This window comes from Nomascus leucogenys, chromosome 8 (genome assembly GCF_006542625.1).
Source record: "Nomascus leucogenys isolate Asia chromosome 8, Asia_NLE_v1, whole genome shotgun sequence".
Classification (NCBI taxonomy): Eukaryota; Metazoa; Chordata; class Mammalia; order Primates; family Hylobatidae; genus Nomascus; species Nomascus leucogenys.
The window spans coordinates 14,049,921-14,073,173 of NC_044388.1; the positions used below are offsets into that span (position 1 = coordinate 14,049,921).

The 23,253-nt window shown below is 43.3% G+C and overlaps 1 protein-coding gene and 1 pseudogene across 3 annotated transcripts in view; both read left to right on the top strand.

Annotated features, from left to right (window-relative positions):
• STAG1 (stromal antigen 1) overlaps positions 1–23,253 on the top strand; it is a 417,686-nt gene that overhangs the window by 608 nt on the left and 393,825 nt on the right. The window lies entirely within an intron of this gene.
• Positions 15,846–17,346, top strand: LOC100603310 (annotated as a pseudogene). The gene has a single exon (XR_121731.4). The product of XR_121731.4 is annotated as a dnaJ homolog subfamily C member 8 pseudogene (transcript).

A 23,253-nucleotide genomic window follows, 5' to 3' on the forward strand; every position in this document is an offset into this window, starting at 1 on the left:
CGCGCTCGGGCCCGCCGCCAAGCCCGCCCTCCGCACCCCCACGCCCGGGCTCTCGGGACTCGCCCGCGCCCAGCGGGGCCGGGCCGAGGCGGGCTGGCGCGAATGCCTTCCGCCGCCCGCCGACCTGCGTTTCTGCGGTGTTTTAGCGACGGCGGCGTCACATGACAACGAGTTCATCTCAGCGGAGGGGCCTGGGGGGTCGCTTGGCGGGGTGGCTGGCCCAGGCTTCTTGTTGGCAGGGTGGGGCTGGGGGGTGGCGGCTGGGGGAGACGGGGCGTCAATGCCGGGCTTTCCAGCTATCTGCCCTCTCAGCCCCCGACGGGGGCTTCCTTGTGAAACGTGTCCAGGCCCAAGCACTGCCCCGCTAGTTTGCCAGTCCCCTGAGAGACGAGGCCAATAAAAGTTGTTTTCCCTCCTTTCTCGAGGTGGGGGCGGGGTGGGAAACTAGAGTGCTTGGAGTTGGACTTGAGCCTCGTTTGCAGGGTCCGAACTGGGTGCTTCTTGTATGGGTACTAAGAAATTTTCAGGTTTAAGGATTGTCACGTCACCGCTGTCTACCCACATTTGAAATGTTATCGATTCTCTTCACATTGCAGGGAATCGTGCTCCGGGCGTATAAGTCGTGGGATAGTTTTGGACACTTACAGACAAAGAAAAAAATGCAATTTGTGATAAAAAAAAAAAATTATTTGCTGTTAAAGTTGGTGTGAAGATGGATAGAGTTTATTCTCGTGGTTCTGACTAGAAAGACTATTTTGCATCTTCGCAAAAATAGTGTTTACACGAGAAAGTATCTGAATTGGCACAAAGTTGTGTGATTTGTAACTTATGTGGAATTTGAATGTGCCTCTACATTTTAGTTTTCCTCGTGTTTTAAGAAAATTGCACATTCTGATGGTGAAGCACTTAGAGAAATATACAGAACAGTGAAAATAAAAATAACTTGTTTATTGTATGGTAATATAACGTATCTTGTTCCAATATTCATAATGTATGAAGAATTCAGACTAAAAAATTTTAACCAAGTAGGGAAATATGGAATGGAAAGAAGCAGAAATGTTATTTCCTTGTTTTTGATGATTAAGAATACTTATAAGACAAATTGTTACCCAAATAAAGTTGTAGAAGATCTACAGGTGTTTTGCCACGTTTTTTCCTTTACATAGTTAAAACGTACTTCGAGTAAACTAAATTCAAGTGATCTACCAGTGGTCATTTTCACAAACGAACTGCTTTTGAGTGGAAATTTTTCTGTATCCACTTCAGTTTCAATGTTCTGATAAAGCTAAGGAATATTTAAATAGATGCAAAATATGGAAGTTTGTTGTGTTACTAGGATTGCCTCCTTTGAAGAGACTAATAAAATGACTGTAGATTTGATTGGCTCTTTTAAAGCCTTAAAGGCACTATGGTGTAGGGGAGAAGGAGTGGGTCCTGGGCCGAAGTTACTTTGAACATCCCCTGGGTTTGTGGTGTTCGGGATGTTACCTTTGAGCCTTACTTTCTTTATCTCTAAAAATGGGGAGCCGGGCCCAGTGGTGCACTCCTGTAGTTCCAGCTACTCTGTAGTGAGGCAGGAGGAGCCCTTAAACCCAGGAGTTTAAGGCCTGCCTGGGCAACATACAAGACCCCATCTCTTTAAAAAAATAAAATGGGGATAGTATCTTATGGTGATTGTGTAACAAGATGTCTGTGAAAAACACACATTTAATTACTATAACTTAAAATTTACAGAATTTTGTACAGTTTTAATCTTTTTTTCCTTGATTCTGACTCTGTATGTTCATAATCTCAGTGCTGTGAGAAGAAATAATGTACTCTGGGAAAGATACATTCTTGTTTCCCCTTTTATTTGTTGTTTTGTCCTGTATCTTTATATCCTTGTTTAGGGGGGTATATTAGTTTCTTTCTTTCTTTTCTTTGATGCATAACAAATTTCACACTTAGAAGATTAACAATTTTTTCAGCTTCCATAGGTCAGAAGTTTGGGGAGGTATAGCTGAGCATCTCATAGGCTAAAATCAGGGTGCCAGCTGTGGCTGCAGTTCATATCTGAGGCTTAGAGTTGTCTTTTTTTTTTTTTTTTTTTGAGATGGAATCTCATTCTGTCACCAGGCTGGAGTGCAGTGGCGCGATCTCGGCTCACTGCAATCTCTGCCTCCCAGGTTCAAGCGATTCTCCTGCCTCAGCCTCGAAAGTAGCTGGGACTACAGGTGTGTGCCACCATGCCTAGCTAATTTTTGTATTTTTAGTAGAGACGGAGTTTCACCATGTTGGCCAGGATGGTCTCCATCTCTTCACCTCGTGATCTGCCCACCTGAGCCTCCCAAAATGCTGGGATTACAGGGTGAGCCACTGTGCCCGGCCAGAGTTGTCTTTCAAGGTCACTACTTGTTGGCACAATTAATTTCCTTGTGATAGTATGACTGAAGTCCCCATCTTCTTGTTAGCTCTTGGCCAAGGACTGCTCTCAGATCCTTGCCATGTGGCCACATAGACAGTTCACAACATGGCTGTTAGCTTTTATCCATGCTAGCAGGAGTCAATCCCCCTATTTCCTGTGTGTCTGACCTCTGACTCCCCTTTAAGGTCTTTTTTAAAAGCTCACCAGCTAAGCTCTGAGGCCCTTGTGGTAAACTTAACTAAGGGCCTTAATTACATATGCAAACATATATTTTGTCATATAATCACCGTAGTGATATCCCGTTATATCTACAGGTCTCTCCCACACTCAAGGGGAGGGGATGATACAAGGGTGTGGGTTAGTGGACGCTCTTAAGAATTTTGCCTGCCATGGGAAAAGAAGTATATTCACATTTACCTGTTGAGATTCTGGACATACAAGGAGAGGACATAGGCAGAGCAGTAACCCAACTTGATCAGCTTACTCTTACTTATATTGCCTTTTCCTCACCTTTTTTCCTTTCCCCTGTTTCCTGGTCCCTTAGTTTATGTGCCTTCCTCTATGAAATAATTTTATTGCATTGAGAGGAAATTAAAAAAAACAAATTTAAAAAGTTATAAAGAAGGGAGGCAGTGGGAGAAGGGAGTTTATATAATTATTTTTTCTTTCATTTCTGCCAGGAAGAACACTTTTTTTTTTTAATTTTTAAAAATTACTATTATTGGCCTGGTACAGTGGCCGATGCCTGTAATCCCAGCACTTTGGGAGGCCGAGGTGGGTGGATCACCTGAGGTCAGGAGTTCGAGACCAGCTTGGCCGACATGGTGAAACCCTGTCTATACTAAAAATACAAAAATTAGCCAGGCATGGTAGCACTTGCCTGTAATCCTAGCTACTCAGGAGGCCGAGGCAGGAGAATTGCTTGAACCTGGGAGGCGGGGCTTGCAGTGAGCTGAGATCACGCCACTGCACTCTAGCCTGGGTGACAGAGTGAGAACCCGTCTCAGGAAAAAAAAAAAAAAAAAAATTATTATTTTTTGAGTGTGCCGTGACCAGAGTGCAATGGCATGATCTAGGCTCACTGCAACCTCCACCGCCTGGGTTCAGGCGATTCGTGTGCCTCAGCCTCCTGAGTAGCTGGGACTGTAGGCATGCGCCAGCACGGCTAGCTAATTTTTTATATATTTGGTAGAGACAGGGTTTCACCTTGTTGGCCAGGCTGGTCTCTAACTCTTGACCTGAAACTGTCTGTCCACCTTGGCCTCCCAAAGTGCTGGGATTACAGGCGTGAGCCACTGCGGCTGGCCAGTTATTTGTATTTTTTAAAAATTACATAATTCTTGGCCAGGCACGGTGGCTCACGCCTGTAATCCCAGCACTTTGGGAGGCCGAGGTGGGTGGATCATGAGGTCAGGAGATCGAGACCATCCTGGCTAACACGGTGAAACCCTGTCTCTACTAAAAATACAAAAAATTAGCCGGGTGTGGTGGCGGGCACCTGTAGTCCCAGCTATTGGGGAGGCTGAGGCAGGAGAATGGTGTGAACCCGGGAGGTGGAGCTTGCAGTGAGCTGAGATTGTGCCACTACACTCCAGCCTGGGTGACAGAGTGAGACTCTGTCTCAAAAAAAAAAAAAATTATGTAATTCATGCCATTCGTTGATGCCTTTTGTTTTACCTGGTTTTGATATGATATTGAATCTCAGAGAAGTAAAGGGATTTATTTTTTATTTTTTGAGATAGGGTCTCTGTCTGTCACTCAGGCTGGAGTACAGTTGTGCAGTCACAGTTCACTGCAGCCTCAACCTCCCCAGGCTCAGGTGGGGCCTACAGTAGCTGGGACTACAGGCACATGCCACTACGCCCAGCTAATTTTTGTATTTTGTAAAGAGATGAGATTTTGCCATGTTGCCTAGGCTGGTCTCAAACTCCTGGCCTCAAGTAATCAGCCCGCCTTGGCCTCCCAAGGTGCTGGGATTACAGGCGTGAGCCACTGTGCGTGGTCGAAGTTAAGGAATTTAAATGCCTTGGATCACACTCCTGTTAAGTGGCAGATTCACACAATCATTGCGTCAGACAGTTGCTGTGGTGTGATTGGTCTAGCAGCTTGTGAAGAGAGAATTCTTTTTTTTTTTTTTGAGACGGAGTCTCGCTCTGTCGCCCAGGCTGGAGTGCAGTGGCGCAATCTTGGTTTACTGCAACCTCCGCCTCCCAGGTTCAAGTGAATTCTCCTGCTCCAGCCTCCTGAGTAGCTGGGATTACAGGCACCCACCACCATGCCCGGCTAATTTTTTTTTTTTTTTTTTTTTTTTTTGAGACAGAGTTTCACTCTTGTTGCCCGGGCTAGAGTGCAGTGGTGCAATCTCGGCTCACTGCAACCTCTGCCTCCCGGGTGCAAGTGATTCTTCTGCCGCAGCCTCCTGAGTAGCTGGGATTACAGGCACGTGCCACCACACCCAACTAATTTTGTATTTTTAGTAGAGACAGTATTTTTCCATGTTGGTCAGGCTGGTCTCGAACTCCTGACCTCAGGTGATCTGCCTGCCTCAGCCTCCGAAAGTGCTGGGATTACAGGCGTGAGGCACTGTGCTTGGATGCCTGGCTAATTTTTGTATTTTTAGTACAGACGGGGTTTCAGCACCTGCCTAAGGCCAGGCTGGTCTCGAACTCTTGACCTCAGGCAATCAGCTTGCCTTGGCCTCCCAAAGTGAGCCACCGCGCCTGGCTGAGGAGAGAATTCTTATGAAGAGAATAGTTATTTGCAAGTCTCAGAGTAGGGGTATTATTGGTGGAACAAAGAAGGCAGCAGAAGTTTAGTCATGGCATACGGTTTAGTAGTCCAAGAAGCAAAATACTTTCATGAAGAGGCAATTAAGATAGGTTAGCCAGGGATAATCAAGCCCAGCAAGCTTGTCCAACCCGTGGCCGAACACAAATTTATAAACTTTCTTAAAACATTGTGAGTTTTTTTTTTTGCATTTTTTTTTGTTTTTTTTTTAGCTCATCAGTTATAGTTAGTTTATTTTATGGGTGACCCAAGACAATTCTTCCGGTGTGGCCCAGGGAAGCTAAAAGATTGGACACCCTTGCTTTAAAGGATATAACTGGGAATTAAAATTGCTAGGGAGATATATTTTAATACAGAAATGATATAATAGGGGCTTGGTAAATTTTTGTTGACTGAATAAAAATATAAATCTTTAGAATTTAGATGATTCTTGCTAGGGTGGTAGGGAAAAACTAGGAAGCAGAGAGCTAAAATGATGTTCTTGCATAAGCCACAGAATGAGGTGATTCTTGAAGGAATTAGAATTGTGTCTGTAGGAAGTTTTCTGTTATTTTGGTGGTTAAGAGGACAGTCAGCTTCCTGCCTTTTAGTGCTGAAAGTGTCTTATAATTCAGTTGGTTTTATAGAATCTTTTCTTTATATAACATACCCCTTATTGCTTCCCTCAGATTTTTCTCCTCCTCTTCTAAATCAAGCTTGTCCAACCTGCGGCCCATGGGCTGCATGCAGCCCAGAATGGCTTTGAATGTGGCTCAACACAAATTTCATAAACTTATTAAAAACAATATGAGGTTTGTTTTGTTTATTTTTTACCTTATTAGCTATCATTAGTGTATTTTATGTATGGCCTACAACAATTCTTCTTCTAATGTGGCCCAGGGAAGCCAAAAGATTGGACACCTGTGTTCTAAATCAAGGGTCCCCAACCCCTGGGCTATGGACCCATATGGTCTGTGGCCTGGTAGAAACTGGACTGCGTAGCAGGAGGTGAGAGGCAGGTGAGCTAGCTTTATCACCTGTGCTCCATCCACCTCCTGTCAGATCAGTAGGAGCATTAGATTGTCATATGAGTGCAAACTCTGTTGTGAACTGCGCATTCAAGAGATGTAGGTTGCGCGCTTTATCTAATGCATGATGATCTGAGGTGGAACAGTTTTATCCTGAAACCTTCCGATTCCCCACCCCATCCGTGGAAAAATTTTTTTCCATGAACCTGGTCCCTGGTACCAAAAAGGTTGGGGGTGGCTACTCTTTTTTTGCCAGTCAGTAGTGAAGGATGTCGTAAATCTTGCCTTCTTTCTCCCCCAACCAGTTTATTTTTTATTTATTTTTAATTTTGTGAGTCCGTAGTAGGTGTATATATTTATGGGTTATGTGAGAGTGTCTTACCTTCTTTATGAAATACATTCCTTTGTGCTGTGGACCAAAATGATGTACCATTTAGTTGTCCAAGAATTTCAATGGAATTTTGCTGTAAACACAATAGCAATGGCTTTTTAACTTGTTTTCTAGCTTCTGCTAGCAGTTACAAAAACATTTTACGTTGTGGCCTAGTACAAACACACACATCCACACGCAATGAAAATAAAAGTTTCATGAAATAATACTTAATCTTTATGCAGTGCACTCTGATATTTTCTGATCTTTTCTATTAAGAATGCTGGTTGTGGCTGGGCACAGTGGCCCACGCCTATAATCCTAGCACTTTGGAAGGTTGAGGCAAGTGGATCACTTGAGGTCAGGAGTTGGAGACCAGTGTGGCCAACATGGCGAAACCTCGTCTCTACTAAAAATACAAAAATTAGCTGCATGTGGGGGCATGTGCCTGTAGTCCCAGCTGCTCGGGAGGCTGAGGCACGTGAATTGCTTGAACTCTGGAGGCAGAGGTTGCAGTGAGCTGATATCGCACCACTGCACTCCAGCCTAGGTGACAGAGTGAGACTCTGTCTCAAAAAAAAAAAAAGGTTGGTTGCAGTTCACCTAAGAAATGTCATGACTCTTACAAGAAAAAAACAAACAACCCCATCAAAAAGTGGGCAGAGGTCATGAACAGACACTTCTCAAAAGAAGACATTTATGCAGCCAGAAAACACATGAAGAAATGCTCACCATCACTGGCCATCAGAGAAATGCAAATCAAAACCACAGTGAGATACCATCTCACACCAGTTAGAATGGCCATCATTCAAAAATCAGGAAACAACAGGTGCTGGAGAGGATGTGGAGAAATAGGAACACTTTTACACTGTTGGTGGGACTGTAAACTAGTTCAACCATTGTGGAAGTCAGTGTGGCGATTCCTCAGGGATCTAGAACTAGAAATACCATTTGACCCAGCCATCCCATTACTGGGTATATACCCAAAGGACTATAAATCATGCTGCTATAAAGACACATGCACACGTATGTTTATTGCGGCACTATTCACAATAGCAAAGAGTTGGAACCAACCCAAATGTCCAACAACGATAGACTGGATTAAGAAAATGTGGCACATATACACCATGGAATACTATGCAGCCATAAAAAATGATGAGTTCGTGTCCTTTGTAGGGACATGGATGAAACTGGAAAACATCATTCTCAGTAAACTATCGCAAGGACAAAAAACCAAACACCACATGTTCTCACTCATAGGTGGGAATTGAACAATGAGAACTCATGGACACAGGAAGGGGAACATCACACTCCGGGGACTGTTGTGGGGTGGGGGGAGGGGGGAGGGACAGCATTAGGAGATACACCTAATGCTAAATGACGAGTTAATGGGTGCAGGAAATCAACATGGCACATGGATACATATGTAACAAACCTGCACATTGTGCACATGTACCCTAAAACCCTAAAGTATAATAAAAATAAAAAAAAAAAAAAAAAAAAAAGAAATGTCATGACTCACAGCAGCTAACACTGGGAAAAGCATTGAATTGTAATCTCATTGGTAAAAAGGAAAGTGCAAAGTAGAGCCATGAGAAGAAACCATTTCACTTCCCTCAGACTGACAAACATTAAAAGTCTGATAATATCAAGTATTGGTGAGAATGTAGAGGAATTACATTCTCACTTTTGTCAGCAGTGTAAATTGATACAATCATTTTCTGAAAGATGTTAGTAAGATAGTAAATTCAAGATTCATGTATTTTAACCCCAGCAGTTATACTCCTATCTTTATATTCCTGATGAATGAAATCCTTGTATTTTTATTTTTGAGACGGAGTTTTGCCCTTGTTGCCCAGGCTGGAGTGCAATAGTGCAATCTTGGCTTACCGCATCCTCCGCCTGCCCAGTTCAAGCGATTCTCCGGCCTCAGCCACCCGAGTAGCTGGGATTACAGGGATGCACCACCATGTCTGGCTAATTTTGTATTTTTAGTAGAGATGAGGTTTCTCTATGTTGGTCAGGCTGGTCTCAAACTCCTGACCTCAAGTGATCTGCCTGCCTCGGCCTCCCGAAGTGCTGGGATTACAGGCGTGAGCCACCGCGGCCAGCCAAAATCCTTGTGTTTTTGTACCAGGATGTGTGAACAGAATGTTCATAGTAGCCTTATTTGCAGTAGCCAAAATTCAGAAATAAACTGAATGTCTTTAGTGGTAGAATGGTTAAGTTAATGATGGTTTTCAAAAGTTAAAATAATTTTGGTTACTGGGATAAGCCAACTTGGTCACAGCGTATTATATATCCCTTTTGTATTTACTATTATTTTGATAGGATTTTTGGCCTATTTCTTCATTAGGCATATCGCTTTATAGTTTTATTGTAATGTCTTTGTCAGGTTTTGGTATTAGGGTTATGATGGCTTCATAAAAAAGGTTGGGACATGTTCCCTGTATTTACTGAAATAGTTTGTGTAATACTGTTATTCTTCCTTGAATTTTAGAATGTACCAGTGATACCATCTGGACTTGGAATTTTCTTTTTGGGATGGTTTTGATAACAAAATCAAATTTAGTTTCTATACTAGATATAGGGCTAGTCAAATTTTCTGTTTCATATTGTGTCAATTTTGGTCTGTTTCATCTTGTGTCAGTTTAGGGAAATTTGTTCATTTTACTTAATTGATTGGCAGGAGTTTGTAAGATTTCCTTGCTATCCTTCTAATGTCTGTAGGATCTGTAGTGATAGCTCTTCTTTAATTTCTGGTATTTTTTTTTTTTTTTTTGAGAGGGAGTTTCATTCTTGTTGCCCAGGCTGGAGTGCAGTGGTGCAATCTTAGCTCACTGTAACCTCCGCCTCCTGTGTTCAACCGATTCTCCTGCCTCAGCCTCCCAAGTAGCTGGGATTACAGGTGCCCTCCACTATGTCCGACTAATTTTTTGTATTTTTAGTAGAGACAGGGTTTCACTATGTTGGCCATACTGGTTTTGAACTCCTGGCCTCAAGCTGTTCACCCGTCTCGGCCTCCCAAAGTGTTAGGATTACAGGCGTGAGCCACTGCATCTGGCCAGTATGTTCTTTTTATCTTGACCCAGTCTAGTGATTTATCGATTATTTTTTCAAATAACCAACTGAGATAATTGTCAGTATTTGTCTTTAGTATCTCATTGGTTTCTGCTTTTTAAAATTTTCTTCTGCTTTGCTTTCTTTCCAGCCTTTTAAAGTGAAACTTTAGGTTATAGATTTTAAGCAACTTTTTGTTTTCTAATAAATGCATTTAAAGCTATATATTTTTCTCTAAGCACTGCTACATCACTCAGACTTCGATGTGTTAAACATGTTTATAATTTACTTTGACATTGTTTTTAATTTGTGATATCTTCTTTTACCCATGGATTACTTAAAAGTGTGTTGTTTAATTTTCTTCTTTTTTTTTTTTTTTTGAGACGGAGTCTCGCTCTGTCACCCAGGCTGAAGTGCAGTGGCGCAATCTCTACTCACTGAAACCTCCACCTCCCTGGTTCAGGTGATTCTCCTGTCTCAGTCTCCACAGTAGCTGGGATTACAGGCGTGCACCACCACACCCAGCTAATTTTTGTATTTTTTTAGTAGAAACGGGGTTTTGCCATGTTAGCTAGGCTTGTCTTGACCTCCTGACCTCAAGGATCCGCCTGCCTCGGCCTCCCAAAGTGCTCGGATTACAGGCATGAGCCACCATGCCCAGCCTTGTTTAATTTTCAATATTTGGGATTATTCTAGGTATCTTATTACTGATTTCTAACTTAGTTTCGTTTTGAGGTCATAGTCTTTATGATTTTAATCCTTTTAAATTTATTGAAACTTATTTTATGGGCCAGCATATGGTCCATCTTGGTTAATGTATCTTTCATACTTGAAAGTGTGTTTTGCAGTTGTTGGGTGTAGTATTCTGTAACTATCAATTAGGTTAAGGTGTTTTAATAGCACTTTTCAAATAATCTATGTCTTTGTTTTTTTTTTTGTCGTTGTTTTTTTGTCTCATTCTATCAGCTGCCAAGAAGAAAGTTAAAATATCCAACTATGACTGTAGAATTATCTGTTTCTCCCTTAATTCTGTCAAGTTTTTCTCACTCATTTTGAAGCTCTGTTGTAAGACATGTACAACTTATGATTATTATGTTGTTTTGACAAGTGGACCTTTTTATTATTATGAAATGTGTCTCTGTTTCTGGTAATAATCTTTTTCCTGAAGTCTGCTTTATTTGATGTTAATATAGCCACTCCAGCCATCTTGAGCTTACTGTTTCCATAATACATCTTTTTCTACCTATCTACCCAAAACTCTTTATTATATTTAAAGTGCTTTTGATGGTAGTATGTAGTTGAGTATTGCTTTTTAAAAAATTCCTGGCCAGGCACAATGACTCACGCCTGTAATCCCAGCACTTTGGGAGGCCGAGGCAGGCAGATCATCTGAGGTCAGGAGGTCGAGACCAGCGTGACCAACATGGAGAAACCCCATCTCTACTAAAAATACAAAATTAGCTGGGCATGGTGGAGGGCGCCTGTAATCCCAGCTACTTGGGAGGCTGAGGCAGGAGAATCACTTGAACCCGGGAGGTGGAGGTTGTGGTGAGCTGAGATCGCGCCATCGCACTCCAGCCTGGGCAACAAGAGCAAAACTCCGTCTCAAAAAAAAAAAAAAATTCCTTCCAACAACATGGAAGTGGAGTCTTTCAGTTATAATAAACATTGATTATATGCTAATGTCTGTCAAGAACTATGAAGAGTTTGAAGTTTTACCCTATGTATAGGCTGACAAGTTAACTTGGCATAGTTTAATGGCTTATGGTAGAAGTCATTGAAATGACTTGGTCATAGATGAAGAACGATGCACTTTATCAGTAGCCAGACAGTCAGCATTTGCATCATATTTCTGAGCTCCAGTTTGCACAGGTCTTTGGGAAGAGGTCCAGGTGATACCTGCACAAGTAGTGGAATCTCAAGCTTAGAGAAACTCAGATCTTTTATAATGGGTCATAAATACGCTTTTTGCTCGGGGACATGTCTTTCTTCCAGGACTCTTCACTATATAACTATCCTGAAAAGATTGGAACAAAGGCTTTCAGTGCTTCTCTTCTCAAGACAGGCAGAAAATCAAGAGACTCCATGGAGAGTTGTCTTCCAAAACTGTCCAGTGAATTTTCTCAGTTTCCCTTTTGTTATTTGCTTCTTAAGTTTTTCTTTTGTTTCTTACATGGCTACAACCTAGCTTTCCAGCTTTATCTCTTCATTGTACTTCTCTGTGGTTATATGTTATCACCAAATTAGATTACATACTTGTATCCTGTCTTTCCCCACGTCTTTGTTCTGGTGAATATGTGTGTGTGTAAGAAAACACTTGGCTAGGCATAGTGGCTTCCACTTGTAATCCTAGCCCTTTTGGAGGCTGGGGTGGGCGATCACTTGAGTTCAGGAGTTTCAGACAAGCCTGGGTAACATAGTGAAACCCTGTGTCTACAAAAAATACAAAATATTAGCTAGGTGTTGTAGTGCGCACCTGTAGTCCCAGCTACTTGGGGGGCTGAGGCAGAGGATAGGTTGAGCCCAGTAGGTCGAGGTTGCAGTGAGCTGAGATTGCGCCACTACACTCCAGCCTGGGTGACAAAGTGAGACTCTGTCTCAAAAAAAGAACAAAAGCAAAAAAGAACATTGAGCATTTACTATATGCCAATAAACATTTTACAATAACTCTGTGGGATAGTTATTGTTATGTTGGTATTATCCCCCTTTTACTGGTGAGGAACTGAGGCTTTTATTAAATTTCCCAAGTTTGTAATTAGGGAGGGACATATTATGGAGAAGCTTTTGTAGTAGTCTATTTCTTGACCTTAGTAATAATTACATGGAGTGTTTGCGTTAAAATTCTCTCTTTTTTTTTGAGATGGAATCTTGCTTTGTCGCCCAGGCTGGAGTGCGGTGATGTGATCTTGGCTCACTGAAACCTCCACCTCAAGCGATTCTTGTGCCTCAGCCTCCTGAGTAGCTGAGATTACAGGTGCCTGCCACTGTGCTTTAAAATTCTTTAAACTGTTATTTAGAATTTTACATAATGCACTGTATAACTGATACAGTTCATAAAGAAAAGAAAAAGCAAACACAGAGTAAGATGTGCAATCTGTGTGAAATCTTTACTGATAACTTCAGCCAGTCTTTATCCTCTGTGTCTATCCCCTGTTGCATTTATTGTTGGCGTCATAACGTTTATTAAGTGGCAGTGTTCATAAGGCACAGTATCCTGTGTAGTGTGTGTGTGTGTGTGTGTGTGTGTGTGTGTGTGTATGTATATAATACTATTTTTTTGAGATGAAGTCTTGCTCTTGTTGCCCAGGATGGAGTGCAGTGGCGTGATCTTGGCTCACTGCAACCTCTGCCTCCCAAGTTCAAGCCATTCTCCTGCCTCAGCCTCTCGAGTAGCTGGGACTACAGGTGCCTGCCACCACATCTGGCTAATTTTTTTTTGTATTTTTAGTAGAGACGGGGTTTCACTATGTTGACCAGGCTGGTCTTGAACTCCTGACCTCAGGCGATCCCCCACCTTGACCTCCCAAAAGTACTGGGATTACAGGTGTCAGCCACCACGCCTGGCCTTTCTTTTTTTTTTTTTTTGACAGAGTCTGTTGCCCCAGGCTGGAGTGCTGTAACCTAATCACAGCTCACTGCAGCCTCAACCTCTCACCTCAGCCTCCCAACTAGCTGGGAGTACCTGGGACCACAGGTGTGTGCCGTCAGGCCCAGCTAATTAAAATACTTTTTTTTTGTAGAGACAGGGTCTCACCATGTTGCCGAGGTTGGTCTTGAACTCCTGGGCTCAAGCACTCCCCCCGCCTTGGCTTCCCAAAATGCTGGGATTATAGTTGTGAGCCACTGAGCCTCCCCCAGTGTGTAATGTTTTAAATTAATTGTCCCAAGGCCAAACAGCTAGTAAATGATAGAGCCAGAATTTGAACTTAGGCTGTTTCAGAACCCAGTCTCTAAATCTCTTAAAAGGCCATTTTTCTCTCAGCCTCATTTCTGCATGTTGAAATACTTTGCATTTTGAAGTTTATTTTAGGGAGATTTGATTTTCTTCCCTATTCTATTATGTAATAATTACCTTGGGTAGGACATTTACTTTCTGGAGTCCTCAATTTTCTCATTTTTAAGATGGGAATACAGTTTAGAGTCTTTTTTTATTTTTAGAAAAATCTTATTTTTAAATGGACAAATAATTACGTTTATGGTGAATAACATTTTGGTATATGTGTACATTATGGAATGGCTAAATCATGCTAATTAATATATACTTTTTTTCACATATTTATTTGCTGTGGTGAAAACACTTAAAATCTATTCTCTTAGCATTTTCAAGTATCCAGTATACATTGCTATTAACTATAGCCACCATGTTGTACAATAGATCTCTTGAACTTGTTCCTCCTGTCTAATGAAAATTTGTATCCTTTTTTTGGGGCAGAGGAGGAAAGCAGAGTCTTGCTCTGTTGCCTAGGCTGGATGGCAGTGGTGCGATCAATCTCGGCTCACTGCAACCTCTGCCTCCTGGGTTCAAGTGATTCTCATGCCTCAGCCTCCTAAGTAGCTGGGACCTCAGGCGTGTGCCACCATGTCCAGCTAGTTATTATTTTTGATATGGAGTCTTGCTCTGTCGCCCAGGCTGGAAGGCAGTGGTGCGATTTTGGCTCACCGTAGCCTGTGCCTCTGGGGTTCAAGCATTTCTACTGCATCAGCCTCCTAAGTAGCTGGGATTACAGTTGCATGCCACCATGCCCTGCTAATTTTTGTATTTTTAGTAGAGATGGAGTTTCACCATGTTGGCCAGGCTGGTCTCGAACTCCTGACCTCAGGTGATCTGCCCGCCTTGGCCTCCCAGAGTGCTAGGATTACAGGACTGATCCACTGGGCCTGGTGAAAATTTGTATATGTTTGATCAATGTCTTCTTAATCCCCATCGCCTGCTCTCATCCCTGGTAACCACCATTCATTCTTCTCTGTGCTTCCATGAATTGAGCGTTTTTTAGTATTTTATTTTATTTTATTAATTTATTTTTTGAGACAGAGTCTCACTGTGTCACCTATGCTGGAGTGCAGTGGCACTATCTCGGCTCACTGCAACCTTCACCTCCTGGGTTCCAGTGATTCTCTTGCCTCAGCCACCTGAGTAGCTGGGATTACCGGTGCACACCACCATGCCCGGCTAATTTTTTTTTTTTTTTTTGAGACGCAGTCTCGCTCTGTCGCCCAGGCTGGAGTGCAGTGGCGCAATCTCCGCTCACTGCAAGCTCCGCCTCGTGGGTTCACGCCATTCCCCTGCCTCAGCCTTTCTGAGTAGCTGGGACTACAGGCGCCCGCCACCACGCCCGGCTAATTTTTTGTATTTTTAGTAGAGACGGGGTTTCACTGTGGTCTCGATCTCCTGACCTTGTGATCCGCCCGCCTCGGCCTACCAAAGTGCTGGGATTACAAGCGTGAGCCACCGTGCCCGGCCACGCCCGGCTAATTTTTGTATTTTTAGTAGAGACGGGGTTTCACCATGTTAGTCAGGCTGGTCTTGAACCCCTGACCTTGAGATCTGCCCGCCTCGGCCTCCCAAAGTGCTGGGATTACAGGCGTGAGCCATCATGCTGGGCCAATTTTTGCATTTTTAGTAGAGACGGGTTTCGCCATATTGGCCAGACTGGTCTCAACCTCCTGAACTCATGTGATCCTCCCGCCTTGACCTTCCAAAGTGTTGGGATTACAGGCATGAGCCATCATGCCAGGCCTTATTCTATTTTTTAAAGTGCTCATTTATTGTCTGTTTCTTCCCTCTAGAATGTTAGCTCTGTGATGAGAGACCTTATCCGCCTCCTTTATACTGCTATCTAGAATAGATTCTGACACAGGGCTAACAAATATTTGTTGAATATAGTAAGCGGTATCATTAACTGAAAGCCAGGAAGCAAGAGGTAGTATGGTGAAAAAGGCAGACTAGGTAGAAGTTGAAAAAGTGAACATAAAATGCAGAGGCAAGGCCTGGCATGATGGCTCATGCCTGTAATCCCAACACTTTGGGAGGTCGAGGCGGGAGGATCACATGAGTTCAGGAGTTTGAGACCAGTCTGGCCAGTATGGCGAAACCCGTCTCTACTAAAAATGCAAAAATTGGCCTGGCGTGATGGCTCACGCCTGTAATCCCAGCACTTTGGGAGGCCTTGGCGGGTGGATCACGAGGTCAGGAGTTCGAGACCAGCCTGGCCAACATAGTGAAACCCCGTCTCTACTTAAGAATACAAAAAATTAGCTGTGGGGATCACTTGGTGGCTGGGCTGGGGAAATGGCGGCTTCAGGAGAGAGCAGGACTTCGGGTGGCGGAGGCAGCATCTATGACCTTCTACGGTGAGGTGAAACAAATAGAGAAGAGAGACTTGGTTCTAACATCAAAAAATCAGATTGAAAGACTGACCCGTCTTGGTTCCTCTTACTTCAGTTTCAACCCATTTGAGGTTCTTCAGATCCTGAAGTTACAGATGAAGAAATAAAAAAGAGGTTTTGGCAGTTATCCATCTTGGTGCATCCTGACAAAAATCAAGATGATGCTGACAGAGCACAAAAGGCTTTTGAGGCTGTGGACACAGCTTGCAAGTTGCTACTAGATCAGAAGCAAAAGAAGAGGACCCTGGATGTAATTCAGGCAGGAAAAGAATACGTGGAACACACTGTGAAAGAGCGAAAAAAACAAAGAAGGAAGGAAAACCTACAATTGTAGAGGAGGGTGATCCTGAGCTGTTCAAACAAGCTGTATATAAACAGACAGTGAAACTCTTTGCTGAGCTGGAAATTAAAAGGAAAGAGAGAGAAGCCAAAGAGATACATGAAAGGAAACGACAAAGGGAAGAAGAGATTGAAGTTCAAGAAAAAGCCAAACGGGAAAGAGAGTGGCAGAAAAACTTTGAGGAAAGTCGAGATGGTCGTGTGGACAGCTGGCGAAACTTCCAAGCCAATACAAAGTGGAAGAAAGAGAAGAAATATCGGACCTTCCTGAGACCACCGAAAGTAAAAATGGAGCAGCATGAATGATCACCCGGGGTCACAGGCACAGAACCCTCCCCCTGCTATCTCCCTTCCTGCTTCGAAGGACTCATTTTTTCCTCCCACTTCCACCCCAACATACAGTAGTATTTGCTTTTTAGTCCATTTTTTTCAATACAATTTAATATCAATCAGAGTAATTCTTTTGTACATTGAAATGAGGGGCTTGGTTTAAAAAAAGACCTTCCCCTCTCCCTGCCCCTAGAACAACCAGGATTAGAAGGTGCCACCATTGGTGCTGCCTTCTCTTCCCACAGCCTGTAACTCAGTGTTTTGTACTTCACTGAATCGTGATGGTTAGAAACTTTGTGGATAGTTTGTGGAACTCATCCAATTAAACATATTGCTTAAAATGGTGTTGCTGTGACTTCATAGACAAGCCTGGAAGGGGCATCTTAGGAAGCCCCTTCGCTTCAGTTGCTCGCTTCTGGGTGTGCTCCTTTCGAAGGCCCAGATGAAACAGGGAACACTTGTGGACACACAGAGCGGCATCTGATGCCCTGTGGTGTTTGGCATGTGCCCCCCGTCTACTGACCAATCAGCATGGCGTGAGGCCTACGCCACCCAAACCTTTCACTTTCCAAAGAGCTAGCCATCCTCCACCCAGTACCATGTCCTAGCTTGTCTACATTTGTTAGTGGTAATATTCTTTATGTATAATAAATTTTTATACCTCCCGCCACCCCCAAAAAAATTAGCTGGGTGTGGTGGCAGGCGCCTATAATTCCAGCTACTCAGGAGGCTGAGGCAGGGGAATCTCTTGAACCCGGGAGGTGGAGGTTGCAGGTAGCAGAAATTGCGCCATTGTACTCCAGCCTGGAAGACAAAAGTGAAACTCTGTCTCAAACTAAAAAATAAAAAAACGCAAAAATTAGCTGGGTGTGGTGGCATATGCCTGTAATCCCAGCTAACTTTTGGTGGCTGAGGCATGAGAATCACTTGAACCCAGGAGGCGGAGGTTCCAGTGAGCTGAGATCATGCCAGTGCACTCTAGCCTGGGCAACAAAGTGAGACCCTGTGTCAAAAAAGGAAAGAAAAAAAAAAGTGCAGAGGCAAGGCTGGGCACAGTGGCTCATGCCTGTAATCCCACCACTTCGGGAGGCCAAGACGGGAGGATTGCTTAGGCTCATGTTTGAGACCAGACTGGACATCATAGCAAGACCCTGTCTCTACAGAAAATGCAAAAATTAGCTGGGCATGATGTTGGCCACCTGTAGTCCTAGCTACTCAGGAGGCTGAGGTGGGAGGATGGCTTGAACCCAGGAGGTCAAGGTTGTAAGGTTGTAGTGAGCCGAGGTCGCACCACTGCACTCCAGCCTGGGCAACAAGAGCGGAAGTCCGTCTCAAAAAAAAAAAAAAAGGGAGTTGGGGAGGGAGAGACAGGGTAGGAAGGAAGATAGGGATAGGGTAGGAAGGAAGAAGGGAAGTTAGCCGCCCCACCATGGAAACTGGAATTGGAGAGTGCAATAATAATTGAGGGGAGTTTGGTTCCTAGGTTAGTGTCAAGAGTTCTGACCAGAAACCGTGCAGGCCTGGTGGAGAGGACGAGTTCACCGTGTTTAGATTCCACATGTAAGTGAGATCACGAGGTATTTGCCTGGCTTATTTCACTTAACATAATGTCCAGGTTTCCACGTTGTCACGAATGGCAGGATATCCTTCAGTTAAGATGCAGCAAATATTTTGTGAGTACTTATTACATGTGTGGCAGTGGTATACAAAATTGATAAATATGTAGGTTCTTCTCTTAAAAGGCTTCTATTCAGTTGAGAGAGATTAAAAACAAAACCCCTAAAGCAACAAAACAAACCAACAGGGTTAATGAAATGTGGGTGGGAGGAGGTGGGAAGCATAAAAAATACTAAAGTAAAAGGAGATGCCCTTCTCCCTATCAGTGTGCCCCCTCCTGCCCCGCATAACAATAAATCCTTTTTATGTGTCAGGAAATGACAAACATAGGTCAGAAGAGTTTTTCAGGGGAGTCCCTTTATTTTCTAATCAAGATAACATGAATAGTTAAATATTACCTGTACTGTTTTTTGGCTCTCTGGCAAGATCTCTCTTCATAATTTTTTTTTTTTTTTTTTTTTTTTTTTTTTTTGAGACGGAGTCTCGCTCTGTCGCCCAGGCTGGAGTGCAGTGGCGCAATCTCGGCTCACTGCAAGCTCTGCCTCCCGGGTTCACGCCATTCTCCTGTCTCAGCCTCTCCGAGTAGCTGGGACTACAGGCGCCCACCACCACGCCCGGCTAATTTTTTGTATTTTTAGTAGAGACGGGGTTTCACCGTGGTTTCGATCTCCTGACCTCGTGATCCGCCCGCCTCGGCCTCCCAAAGTGCTGGGATTACAAGCGTGAGCCACCGCGCCCGGCCTCTTCATAATTGTTAAATTGGTTTAAAGGTCCAGGTGGTAGTTTGAGACACTACTGTCTGCCTCCTCAATCTTAGGCAGAAAAGAAATGTTTTATACATAGTCAAGCATGAGTTTGCCATGATTCTCTCCTTTGAGGTACCTGCCTCTGTCTTTTATCATGAAGCTTAGTTGACCATGATTGTATCGGGTTACAATTTTTCCTGTCTTATTTAGGGCACTGAGAGATAGTCAGCCCCTATTCTTAAGCAGAGACAGTACAAACTAGCAAGTGTGCAGAAATTCTTTTTTTTTTTTTTTTTTTTTTTGAGACGGAGTCTCTCGCACTGTCGCCCAGGCTGGAGTGCAGTGGCACAATCTTGGCTTACTGCAAGCTCCGCCTCCCGGGTTCATGCTGTTCTCCTGCCTCAGCCTCCTGAGTAGCTGGGACTACAGGCGCCCACCACCACACCCTGCTAATTTTTTGTATTTTTAGTAAAGACGGTTTCACCGTGTTAGCCAGGATGGTCTTGATCTCCTGACCTCGTGATCCGCCTGCCTTGGCCTGAAGCGCTGGGATTACAGGCGTGAGCCACCGTGCCCGGCCTGCATGTGTGCAGAAATTCTTATAGTGCCAAGGTATAAAAGTTGAAGAACATTTTAGACTGTGTTCTATTTTGTTCTTATAGCCTAAATTAACTTTTGGGAAAACAATGCCTTAGTTTATGCCATGTGCTGCTAGTTACAGTTAAAAATCTCATGTGTTCACAGATGGAGCACTGTCGCATGACAGATGGCTAAGAAAGCTATTGTCCATTGTCTGGGAGAGTTCCTGGTGCCGGAATCACACTGTATCAAATTCTAATTGCATGTTTCTGTCTATGTAAACTTGGGCAGCTTCTTTAACCTTTCTAAGTCTCAGTTTTCTCATCTGTAAAATGGGAATAATAATAATAAAAGTATTCCACTGTTGTGGGCTGCACAACAGTGCAAATACAAAAGTAAAAGGAGATGCCCTTCTCCCTGTCAGTGTGCGTTAAAAAGTTAGCCTTTGGCCAGGCGTGGTAGCTCATGCCTGTAATCCCAGCACTTTGGGACGCTGAGGTGGGTGAATCATTTGAGCTCAGAAGTTTGTGACCAGTCTGGGCAACATAGCGAAACCCTGTCTCTACAAAAAAATACAAAAATTAGCCGGGCATGGTGGCTCGCATCTGTAGTCCCAGCTACTCTGGAGGCTGAGGTGGAAGGATTGCTTCAGCCCAGAAGGTAGAGGTTGCAGTGAGCTAAGATCATGCCGCTGCACTCCAGCCTGGGTGACAGAGTGAGACTGTCTCAAAAAAAAAAAAAAAAAAAAAGTTCGGTTTTAACCACTAGACTATATTGTGTTGTGCATAGATCCAAAGATCATTAATCTTAAAGACAAAGTCGTAATGTAAGTAAATGGTGAGGTTACTTTCTGTAAGCAAAGAATTTTAGTTAATTGGTTCTCGTCAGCAGGTAGGGCTAGCAATAGATTAAAACTTTATTAATGAGGCCGAGCGCGGTGGCTCAAGCCTGTAATCCCAGCAGTTTGGGAGGTCGAGGTGGGTGGCTCACGAGATCAGGAGTTTGAGACCAGCGTGGCCAAGATGGTGAAACCCCGTCTCTACTAAAAATACAAAAATTAGCCTGGTGCGGTGGCGGGTACCTGTAATCCCAGCTACTTGAGAGGCTGAGGCAGGCGAATCGCTTGAAACTGGGAGGTAGAGGTTGCAGTGAGCCGAGATTGCGCTGCTGCACTCTAGCCTGGGTGACAGAGCAAGACTCTGTCTCAAAAACAAAAAGTTTATTAATGAGAATGGTCAGATGATAAGGTACTTTGGTTAATTGAGAGATGAAGGTTATCATCAGCGTGTTCTGCTTATTAGTAAACATATTTCAAAAATTAGGCTCCTTTTCTTTCTTTAGAAAAGTGCTGCATCCTGGAAAGACATTGTAATGCTTCTTTGGTAGTTGATAATTTTTGATGGCTTTATCAGGATTGTTTATGAATCTTAGCTTTTTCTTTATTATTCTGCACACAGAAGGTTAGGCATGAAACCAAGAACAAAGTTGGAAAGTTACCTCCAGACAAAATAAGATGATGGCTTACTACTTTTTCCTCCCATTGGGATGCAGACAACAAAATTGTGACTAAGAGGTGTTTTGTTGTTGTTGTTTTTTAAGTTGTGGATAAAAGATTTGATTTTATAGATACAAAGGCAGCATGGTGTAGAACAAAAACTAGTGTAGGGCCAGAGATCTGAATTTTAATTATAACTGTATCAACTAACTAACTGTGTGTCTTTGATTGATTACTTCTCTGGGCCTCAGTTTCTTCATCTCTAAAATTAATGTCTTTGGCCAGATAGCTGGTTTCCAAGATTTCCTGTAATTTTTTTAGTCCCTGTTGAAATAATCATGAAGTTAAGTCTTTATCAGGTAATGCAGTTTTTGATTTGAAAGTCATTAGTTTTGAAGACCTAGGTGTGATATTTTGCCTGCACACCTCCCGTCTGTTTATTGGAATAATTTATGCTTTCCACTAGCTGATAAGCGTACAGGCCAAATAAAATGTTGATATTTAGATAGCACTTATAGTTTCTGGTGCCAGGTGTGGGCATGTGTTTGCTACATACTTGATGAAAAAGAGGTTAGCAAGTGTTTTCATGTAATTTTGCTCATTGAGTCATTCATCAAGCATTCGTTGAACATTTACAGTGAGCCATATAGTGTGGTTATAAAGACATTGAAGCACAGTTCTTGTTTTCCCGAAGTACACAAGGGGGGCATATGAAGACTCAGAACTTAGGTAGTACCTTCTTCAGAAATCTTTACTTGATAGGCTTATTGCTCCTCTCTTTCTCCCATCCAGGGTTGATCTAAGTGTTCTCTCTGCCTTTGTATTTGAGTGGCACACAGTGCCGGGGCTGCCATGAATGGTTGTAGAATTGGTATCCTGCCTAAAGATACTTGGCCAAAGTGGTAGGGGAAGACTGAAATCCAGATTTTATTCTGCTTGACAAATTCTATTTGCTTTTTCCACCTTTTTCTAGTTTACCTGCCCAGCGGAGAGTGCTTTTTCTAATTCTTACAAAAGAAGCTGTGTATTCCAGCAAATATCCACCCTTTGCATTACTGTACCATAAACATTCTGTATTGGTTTTTTTTTTGTAGTCAAGTTTTGTAGTGGGTAATGAATGCCTTGAGGTGGTTTGTTGAAGTGAGCAAATGCTTCCTGAAGGAGATGAATTCTTTTTTTTTTTTTAAGACGGAGTCTGGCTCTGCCGCCCAGGCTGGAGTGCAGTGGCGCCATCTCCGCTCACTGCAAGCTCCGCCTCCCGGGTTCACGCCATTCTCCAGCCTCAGCCTCCCGAGTAGCTGGGACTACAGGTGCCCGCCACCAAGCCTGGCTAATTTTTTGTATTTTTAGTAGAGACGAGGTTTCACCATATTAGCCAGGATGGTCTCAATCTCCTGACCTCATGATCCACCCGCCTCGGCCTCCCAAAGTGCTGGGATTACAGATGTGAGCCACCGCCCCCGGCCAGGAGATGAATTCTTACGTGAGTTTTGAAAGAGAAGTGAAAGCCAGACGAGGGTAGATGTTGGAGATCAGAATGACATTCCAGGTGAAGGAACAGTGTATCTATGCGAAAGGACAGAGCTGTGATATATAGCCCAGTGGTTCTTAAAGTGTGGTCCTAGCACCAGTGGTGTCAGCATTACTTAGAAACTTGTTAGACATGCAGATTCTTGGCCTTCACCATAGGCCTGCCAACTCAGAAATTCTGGGGATGAGCAATCTTTGTTTTTACAGGTCCTTCAGGTGATTCTGATGTAGGCTGAAGTTTAAGAATCACTGCTATAGCCCACCTCTTCAGGAAGTGTTACTTGATTGTGTTTGGAGCATGCGGTGACTAGGGAAGAGTGATTAAAATACAGAGCTGTAAGCCATGAGCAGAGTGAAGTGCCAAAGGAAAGTGTTTGAACTTTGTCCTTAGGCCAGTGGCTGCACCTTAGAATTACCTGAGAGCTTTAAAACTATAGCAGTGTCTGGGATTTGTCCCAGACCAGCTGAACCCAAATCTGAGTTTCTGATGCACGGTGAGAATTGTGAACTATATATAGACAGGACTTGGTTCTGATTATAATAGTGTACATATTTATTGAAAATGTATCAAACGTGGTGTCAAGTAGCTTACATGCATAATA